Here is a 9,748-nt window from a genome sequence, read left to right as displayed (position 1 = left end):
AAGCTTTGCCATGCATTCTGTTGTTACTGTCCATACGTATTCCGAGTGTCTCCATGACCTTGAAAAGCTCCACGAGCTCTACCACCTCTAGCTCGCTAACTAGAGTAAAAGACAATATCTCTAATCTGAGAGGTACTTGAACCTGCATTGAGACCAAGTTTGACTTCCTCATGTAGCAGCAAAATGCAAGTAATTCATCCCAGTCAGGGGGATCTGCTCTCATAGAAATCGAAGTATGGAAAGCTTTATACTCGTTGTCTAGTCCATTCAATGTAATTGCAATCATATCATCCTCTAAGACTTTAGAACCAATAGTAGCAATCTGATCTGTTATGGTTTTTATCTCTGTCGTATAAGCTTGAATGATCTTGCCATTTCTAGACATGTTATCAAACTATTGCTTCAGCTATATCTTTCTAGCATGAGTAACATTACCATAATTCTTCATGAGAATATTCCAAGTATTTTTCATGAGAATATCTTTCTAGCATGAGTAACATTAACATAAGCTCTTTGAAGATGTGAACCTAGTTCGCATGTTCGTTCACTTACATCATAGCCTTGTCAATGGACAAGATACTATAATTTGCATCTTGAAATTCTCAAATCTAGGATTTTATCTACTTCATATTCTTGGTAATCTTCAATCATAATTGGAGGCGATGGATTTGGTATTCTTCCAATGATATTGGATGTATGGATCCAAGACTGAAACATGGAATACAGATGGATTTTCATGGATTGGGGAAGTTGGAGACGATAGGTGACTAGATTTACTCGGCCTAGAATCTTGAGTGTTGGGTCAAGTAATTGATAATCCACTTTTTGGGAGGAGTGAGAAGAATGTAGATCATGTCAAAGAAGCCAAAGTTGATCTCCAATTTTGTATGATAGATGTTGCATGTGAAGCTTACCTGCATTTCTCTTATATTTTTCTTGAGCTTGTTTGATATGTGTTGCTTGCAACTCTTTATGAATATCAACAAAGAGGTGTTGAGCTGAGTCTATAGCATCTGTATTCTTATCCTGTGACCTTACATGATTGTCTATCTCTAGGTGTTTACCATAATTAGCAAAGAATGGTATGAAGTGAGTGGAGGGATAGGAGGAATTAGTGTATGCAAACATAGCAAGGGATAATAGATCCACCCAATTGTCTTGATGATAGTTAATTGTGCATCTAAGATATTGCTCCAAGACTTAATTCACTAATTCTGTTTGTCCATTACTTTGTAGGTGATTGGTTGAAGAAAGATTCACTTATACTCTTAAAAGTTTAAAGAAGCTTCTCCAAAACCTAGATATAAACTAGGGAACCGTGTTTTCCAATGTGATGGATGATAAAACTGCAAGTAGAGGGAGACTAAGATGAAACAAGCACAGGTTAGGAGCTCAATGTCAACTTCTCCTCCATTATTTTCCAACCATATCTCCAAACAGTCCGCACACTAAAATGGTATCCTCAAAAGATAGATACCCCAAACTTAAGGACACTTTACATACAACAATATGATAAGGCTTAAACTATGCCTTAGACTTTGGCTTATTTCTCAACACTCCCCCTCAAGCTCAGAATGAGCTTGCAAAGGTAATACTCCAAGTGCACTCCTGAAGTATTGAAACTTATCTTTACCTAATGCTTTGGTAAAGATATCAGCAACTTGGTCATTGGTCTTCACATGGACCAAGTCAATCTCTCCATCAATGACTTTTTCTTTAATGAAATGATAGTGCACTTCTACGTGTTTTGTCCTTGCATGGTAGACTGGGTTCTTTGCCAACATAATGCTGCTAACATTGTCACAATACATAATAACTCCACCATCAATCTCTATCCCCATGTCATATAGGATCAATCTCAGCCATGTCTGCTCACATGCTGCCAATGCAATGGCTCTATATTCTGCTTCAGTGCTTGATAAAGCAACTGTAGGTTGCTTCTTACTGCTCCAACTTACCATGGCTGATCCAAATGAGAATGCATAGCCACTAGTAGATCTTCTATCCATAGAGCTACCTGCTCAGTCTACGTCTGAGTATCCAAACAATGTAGGCTTGATTCCTTTTTCATAAAACAGCCCAAATCCAGCTGTCTTCTTTACATATCTAAGAACTCTTCTTACTACATCCAAATGTGATTTGCATGGTTTCTGCATAAACTGACTTACAAATCCAACAGCGTAACTCAAGTCTGGTCTTGTAATGGTCAAGTAGATAAGACTACCAACCACCTTTCTGAACATAGTAACATCCTCAACATAAGATCCATCATCCATCAACTTAGCATTTTGATCCAATGGTGTATCAACCGGTTTGCATCCTGTCATGCCATATTTTTCCAACATCTCCAATGCATATTGCCTTTGTATCATCCATATACCATGAGGTGTGTCAATAACCTCAATACCCAAGAAGTATCTCAACAAACCAAGATCCTTTATATCAAACTCTTTATGTAACCCATGCTTGACTTTAGTAATCTCCTTCTCAAGAGTACCTGTAATAATGAGATCATCAACATAGATGACCACAACAACCATACCATCTTCTGTATGCCTCACATAAAGTGAATAATCAGCTTTGCTCTGCTGAAATCCCATACTGCATAAGAATTTGCTGATTCTATCACACCATGCTCTTGGTGCTTGCTTCAGTCCATATAAAGCCTTCTTCAACCTACATACATAATGTGGGTATTTTGGATCCACATAGCCCTCTGGTTGATCCATGTACACTTTCTCTTCTAAGTTGCCATTCAAAAATGCATTTTTCACATCCATTTGATAAAGCCTCCAACCATAGATAGAAGCCAAAGCAATTACCGATCTCACTGTCGTCATTTTAGCTACTGGACTGGATGTTTCTTCATAGTCCAAACCATAAGTTTGTGCATATCCTTTTGCAGCTAGCCTTGCTTTATACCTTTCAAGAGAACCATCCGACTTACATTTGACCTTGTAAACCCATTTACATCCAATGGACTTCTTGCCATAAGGTAGTTTCACCAAATCCCAAGTCTTGTTTTTCCTTAGTGCATTCATCTCTTCATCCATTGCTTGTCTCCACTCTTTGCTCTCTATTGCTTCTTCAAAGCAAGTAGGCTCCACATGTTGTACATAAGAAACCATGTATGCATAATGCATCTTCATGAACCCATTATAAGTCAATCTATCAACTGGATACCTTACCCTTTCTGACCTTCTCAATTGAGGTGCACTACCGTGTGTCTCATCTGATCTAGCATGTGGTGGCACATACTTTCTTGCACTTCTAGTGCCAGGTGTTTTAACATGCGGAATGCCATACTCATCATCTATAGATTCATCTTCTGAACTTTCAGTCATTGGTCTCTTACCTTTTGCAACTTCTGCACTCCTTTGTGCATTTCTCAATCTACCACTCCATGGACTGTAGCTGCCACTGCTTTCCACATTCTCTTGAGGTCCCGAAGCATCTTCCACATGCTGATTTTCAGCCTTGCTGTTTGTTGAAATTTTTCTTCCATAGCCATTATCATCATTGCTTTCATAGGAATCAACATCCACTATAATTTTGGGCTTGTACCATGATTCATATTCACTGAATTTGACATCCCTGCTTATGTATACTTCCTTACTCACTGGATCATAGCATTTGTATCCCTTCTTCTCATCAAGATATCCAAGGAAAATGCATTTTACAGCCTTAGGTTCCATCTTCTTTCTCAAATCATCCGGAACATGAACATAACAAACACAACCAAAGACTCTAAAGTATGCAACAGTGGGTTTCATGCCATACATTCTCTCATATGGTGACATATTATGAATCAAGGCTGTAGGTGTTCTATTCATAATGTGAACTGCAATATGCACTGCTTCTGCCCAATATGACAATGGCATGTTCATTTGGTTCATCATTGCCCTTGCAACCTCTGCAATAATCTGATTCTTCCTTTCAGCCACACCATTTTGCTGAGGTGTATACCTGCATGTCAATTGCCTTTTGATACCATGATCTCTCAAGAAGTCACAAAACTCATATGACATGTACTCTCCACCATTATCTGACCTCAAACATTTTATGTAGCATCCAAACTGCTTTTCAACCATAGATTTAAATTCCAAGAACTTTTCAAATGCTTCACTTTTATGCTGCATAAAGTACACCCAAGTCATCCTACTGAAATCATCAATGAAAGTGATATAGAATCTACATTTTCCGTTCATGGAAACATTCTGACATGGGCCCCAAATATCTGAGTGTATTATTTCCAAAGGATAGCTTCTTATTCTCCCCCTCTTTGGAAATGGCAATCTGGACTGCTTGCCAAATTGACAAGCCTCACATACATGATCAAAATTCACATATCCTAAATGCGGTAGACCACGAACTATCTGTTTTGATTGCATTTGCTTCAATCTTTGCAAATTAACATGACCAATCCGTCTATGCCATAATTCCACATCCTTATCTTGCCCATGTCCTCTCTCAACATACATAGAGTTTTGAATCACTGGAGTACCTGCATCCAAAGCAAACAATCTCCCTTTCTTTCTACTATGAGCAATCACCCTGCCAGTTCTCCCATTATGGAACTCTTCAATGAAACATCCAAACTTATTGAATCTCACCTGCAATCCTTGATAACCGATGCTAGGTTCTTAGTTATTGTGGGCACATAAAGTACATCACCAAGCTTGTTCTCAATCCCATCTTTAGTAACAAGTGGCACACTCCAATATGAGTAATTTTGTGTAAAGTATCATCACCAGTGGCAACATATTCATCATTCTGCACTTGCTTCTTGCTATCAAACCACTCAGCATGATGAGTCATGTGGTTTGTAGCTCCTGAATCCAAAAACCAATCATTCTCACGAGGAGGATGAGTCATGCTCCCAAGCACATGCTCCATAGCAAATAGGTGACCTCTAGACGATCCACCTCTAGGTCCATAACCTGTACCACCATAAGTACCTGCATAGTGGCCATATTGGGTCCTTCCACGACCCCTAGACATAGCATTCTGTTTTTGATAACAATCCCTCTCAAAGTGACCAAAATGCCCACAATAATGACAAGTGCCATCTCTTTGTGAAGAAGGACTAGACTGTCCTCTACCTCTAGGGAAAGATCTCCCCCTACCTCTATGCATGAAGTCACCACGACCAAAGTTACCTCTTCCACGAGCAAAACCATAATTACTATGATCAGGTGAAGAGCCTCTAGCTCTAGATGAGTTGCCACGACCTCTCTGGTGATAGAAAACACTATCTCCACCTACATTTTTGCCACTGCTAGATGCATTCAATCCCAACTTGATTTCTTCTGTAAGTAGCAATCCAATAAGCTCCTCAAAGTCAGGCATAGAGCCTCCCCTAACGGCAAGCTTGGAGCATATTGCCCCTTTCGCAGCACATATTCACTTCTTCTCTCACTCTTGGGACTAGCATTGGCTACAATGCGTACTAGTAAAAATCTTAACAAAGGACCTCATGAGCCAAACACCATGCACCGATTTTAACTTCTTTCCATATTGATTGCATGCTGACTTCCATGTTGTGTTGCGCTTTCAGATGATACTGCATTGCCACTGCTGCTTGCACCAATTGATAAACCTGGCATTGTAGCAGGATGTCCAATAGCTTAGCAAGGTTCGAATGCTTTTCATAGAACTCCAGCGTTCTGTCAGTGCGAACAACATCAAGACCAATTTGGTGTAAAGTCAGTCTCCACTGGGTCACTTTCTTTTTCTGCAGCTTGACATTATCCCTTCCTTGAATATCTTGAAAGCCAAAACCATCAGCAACTTTAATCGGTGAGCTACGCTGAAGCTGTGGACCTTTGAGATGTTTTACACCATTAGAGGTTTCGAGCATTTGAGAAGTCCCACTAATGTCTTCCTGTCATAGTAGCATTAGAAGTGATTTGGGCAGTGCATCCTGTCTGTTATAGCTTTCACCATTGGCATTCAAATGATTCTCTCTGTTTTTTTGGTGATCTATAGGGTGCCCATTTTCATCAACTCGAGGTAGAGTTACCACAATACCGCTTCCAACTGCAGAGTCAAGGAGTTGGCACTCTGCTTTTATTTGAAAATATTTTTCTCTGCGAGATTTGCGGATTGTTGCATGCTCAACGTAATCAGCAACAAAGCACCCAAGCAAAAACTCCCACACTTCTCCCCTTATGGAAGGATGCACACCCCCTCCTTGTATCCGTATCAAAACCTTTGAGATATCGAGGCGACCCTGCCTGTCAAATGTAGCTCTCCACTTCTTCTCAGTCAGCGTTTTGCCCACCTATTTAGGATGAAACCTTGAGGCCGTGACATCGGTGCTATCTGTGCGAACCTTGTAATAAAGATCTGGATCATCCATATCAGACGTCTGAGGACTCAGACATGAGAACCTTGTTCGCTGCGGCATCAATAGCTGAACTCAATCCTTGTGGAATGACGGAGGCCTTTGTGATATTGCGATGGAATTGAACAAAAGTTGCAGGAAAGGGCCTGTATATTTACTTCATTCGGAGATCGATCTGTCAAAATCCTGCACTTGCTTTGGCTCAATTGGCGATCCTATCTGAGCTGCTCTCTCTCTCTCTCTCTCTCTCTCTCTCTCGCGGAGTGGCTCTGATACGAAATGATAAAACTTCAAGTAGAGGGAGACTAAGATGAAACAAGCACAGGTTAGGAGCTCAATGTCAACTTCTCCTCCATTATTCTCCAACCATATCTCCGAACAGTCTGCACACTAAAATGGTGTCCTCAAAAGATAGATACCCCAAACTTAAGGACACTTTACATACAACAATATGATAAGGCTTAGACTATGCCTTAGACTTTGGCTTATTTCTCAACAATGGAGTGACCGAAGGTGTATCTATAAAGCCAATCGAACATTTCTACAAGGTGCCGATATAACTATTCTAGGAAGAGCCTTGTTGTCCCTTCTCCATTGATACTCTTGGTTGTTAGGATAAAGTGTGCCATTTTTGTGAATTAATCAACCACTACCAAGATAGAATCATACCCTCTAGAACAAGGTAGTTCAATAATGAATTCCATGAATAAGGATGACCATGGCTTAGTTGGAATAGATAATGATTGAAGAAGGCCATAAGGTTGATGATGAGGGACTTTAGTTTGATTACACATATCACAAGAATGCACAAAATCCTTGACTAGTTTCTACATTTGTGGCCACTAAAGATTCCTTGAAACTAGCTCCATTGTCTTGTTAACCCCAAAATACCCTATTGAGGGGAGATCATGTCTCTTCTTGAGAATATCCACTTGCAAAGGATCAGGAGGAATGTAGAGGAGTCCTTTATAATAGGGTAGCCCATCAATGTTCTGAAAATCCCTTTGAGTTTATTCTTGGTGTGGATGTAATTGCCTCCTTATGTCCTTGGAGTCCAGTAAAATTTCCTTCTTATAATGATGTACCCAAAAAACTCAACTTCAATTTGATGGAAATAATACTTTTCCAGCTTTGCATGCAAGTCTACTTCGTGTAATTTATTTAAGACTATTTTGACATGATGCTCATGGTCCTCTTGGTTCTCGAAAAAGATCAAGATGTCATCCAAATAGATCACAATAAAGTTATCCAAGTATTCTCGAAAGATATCATTCATCATATATTGGAAAATTGATGGAGTATTTGTGAGGCCAAAATGCATGACAATATATTCAAAATGCCCATACCTTATGCAAGATGTTGTCTTCCATTCATTACCTTCCTTTATCTTGACAAGATTGTAAGCACTAGGAAGATCTATCTTAATGAAGACTTTTTCTTTCCCAATTATTCAAGGAGTTCTAGAATCAAGAGAAGAGGGTAGTGATTCTTGATAGTAATCTTATTGAGCCCTCTAGAATCCACACACATATGGAGGGATCCATCTTTTTCCTTGATGAATAGAATTGGAGCACCCATTGGAGATTTTGAATGATGTATGAAATCCTTGGCAAGATGCTCATCAATATATTTCTTGAGCTTTGCTAATTCATCTTGGGATAGCTTATAGATGGGAGCGAAAGGAGGTTGAGCTCTTTCTTGTAAATCTATTGCACAATCATAAGGTCAGTGTTCCGATAACATGTTCACATTCTTCTTTTCAAACACATACTTGAACTGTGCATATTAAGCTAGGAGTGTGTCCAAGCTTTCATCCTTTGGCTTCTCCATTGGCATTGCATAAATAAAAAAGGATGGATTCTTCTTTCCTTGATGCAGAAACACCTTTGCTCCAATGCATATTGGTTGAGAATTCTTCCGTTTATTATTTTGCACTAGCCTTGGTTCAACCTTTCTAGACCTCCAATTGATGTCAGGGTTATGTAATTCTAGCCAAGGTAGCCCAATAACAATGGGACTATTCGGGCAATGGATGATATTGAAGGCTATATCAAATACAAGACTCCTTAGGATAACTTTTATGTATTAAGTATCATCCTTGACATCTCCCAAAGCAAGAGGTCAACCATCAATTGCTTTTGTATATACCAACTTTGCTTTCCTTAGAAGTTATATACCATGTTGCTCTATAAAATTCTCATCCATGAAGCATGTTGTGACTCTAGAATCTAACAAAGCTTGTCCATTTATTTGTCTTTCCTCCAGGTGAACCTTTATTCATAACATAAAGCTAAATGTTGGATTTGTAGATAGAAAGAGATATTCTTTTGGGCTTCTTAAAGCTTTGTCCAGTTGTATGGTCCTTACTAAGGTTGGACATCAACGTTTCTTGACAATGATGGAGTAGTGGTACCAAAAATTCTCACTGTGAGGTAAGTCCTCTTCTAGTTTTTGTCTTGTTCTAGTCTTGTCTTGTATCAAGTCTTGTCTTGTAATCAAACCATGCTGTCGTGAGAATTCTCTTGTAATTGAGTTCTCTTGTAATCGAGTCATCTAGCAATCAAGTTTTAGTTTGATTTGTGTTTCAAGTTCTCCTCTTATAAGTTGTGAGAACAATCTCCTTTCTCTCAAAGAGCACTTGTTGTGCCATAAAAATTTGGCAAGAATGAAGGGATTGTCACCCATGCCCCCTATTTATACTATATCATAGGAAGTTAAGGGGAACACATGCCATTACAAGAGGAGGATGCCACATGCGTACTAACACATGGCATGATGACATTAGTGATGATATAAGTGATGATGTAGATATCTTCTAGGATGTTCTAGAATCTTCTAAGAACTTCATGGTGCTATCCTACCTTGCAAAACAAACCAAGGGTTGTCCTAGCTCAAGCATCTGTTATAGATTTGGCCCATTATTCTAATTCTACTTCAAAAGGAAGGTGTCATGTAACCATGCTTGCACTCCATGAAACTCATGCAATAAGACCTTTATGCAACAAAACTCAACATTAATTTATTGTGCTCTTGCATGTGTTCTGAAACCAAGGTCTCTTGCATGTAGTCACTTGACAAGCCGAACCTCATATGCAATTAGGTGAAAATGTGTGAGTACCATTGAACTAGATGTAGGTGTTACTCCCTGCTACTTTGTTATAGTTTTTGCTCATTCAACATAGCAAGCATTCATTCTAGTTTCCAATAGTATAACCACTATCACGTCCTCATTCTAATAGAAAAACCTTGGCCATAGTACCGATAGTCTATTTAATCTACATCATAGGTATATCAAAATTTTCTACACCCTATCAAATTGAGTGAATTCATGTATCAATAGTGGATTAAAATAAGAACAACTTTCAATACCATTACCAAAATCCTCAACTATAGCCCTTGTCT

At 39.1% G+C, this 9,748-nt stretch overlaps 1 pseudogene; it reads right to left on the bottom strand.

Annotated features, from left to right (window-relative positions):
- Positions 1 to 5,461: 5,461 nt before the first annotated feature.
- On the bottom strand, positions 5,462 to 6,612 carry LOC148030680 (uncharacterized; annotated as a pseudogene).
- Positions 6,613 to 9,748: the final 3,136 nt, after the last annotated feature.

Source organism: Lygodium microphyllum, chromosome 10 (genome assembly GCF_053477565.2).
Source record: "Lygodium microphyllum isolate KBCC chromosome 10, Lygodium_microphyllum_v1.1.10, whole genome shotgun sequence".
NCBI lineage: Eukaryota > Viridiplantae > Streptophyta > Polypodiopsida > Schizaeales > Lygodiaceae > Lygodium > Lygodium microphyllum.
This window is presented reverse-complemented; position numbering and strand designations above follow the sequence as displayed.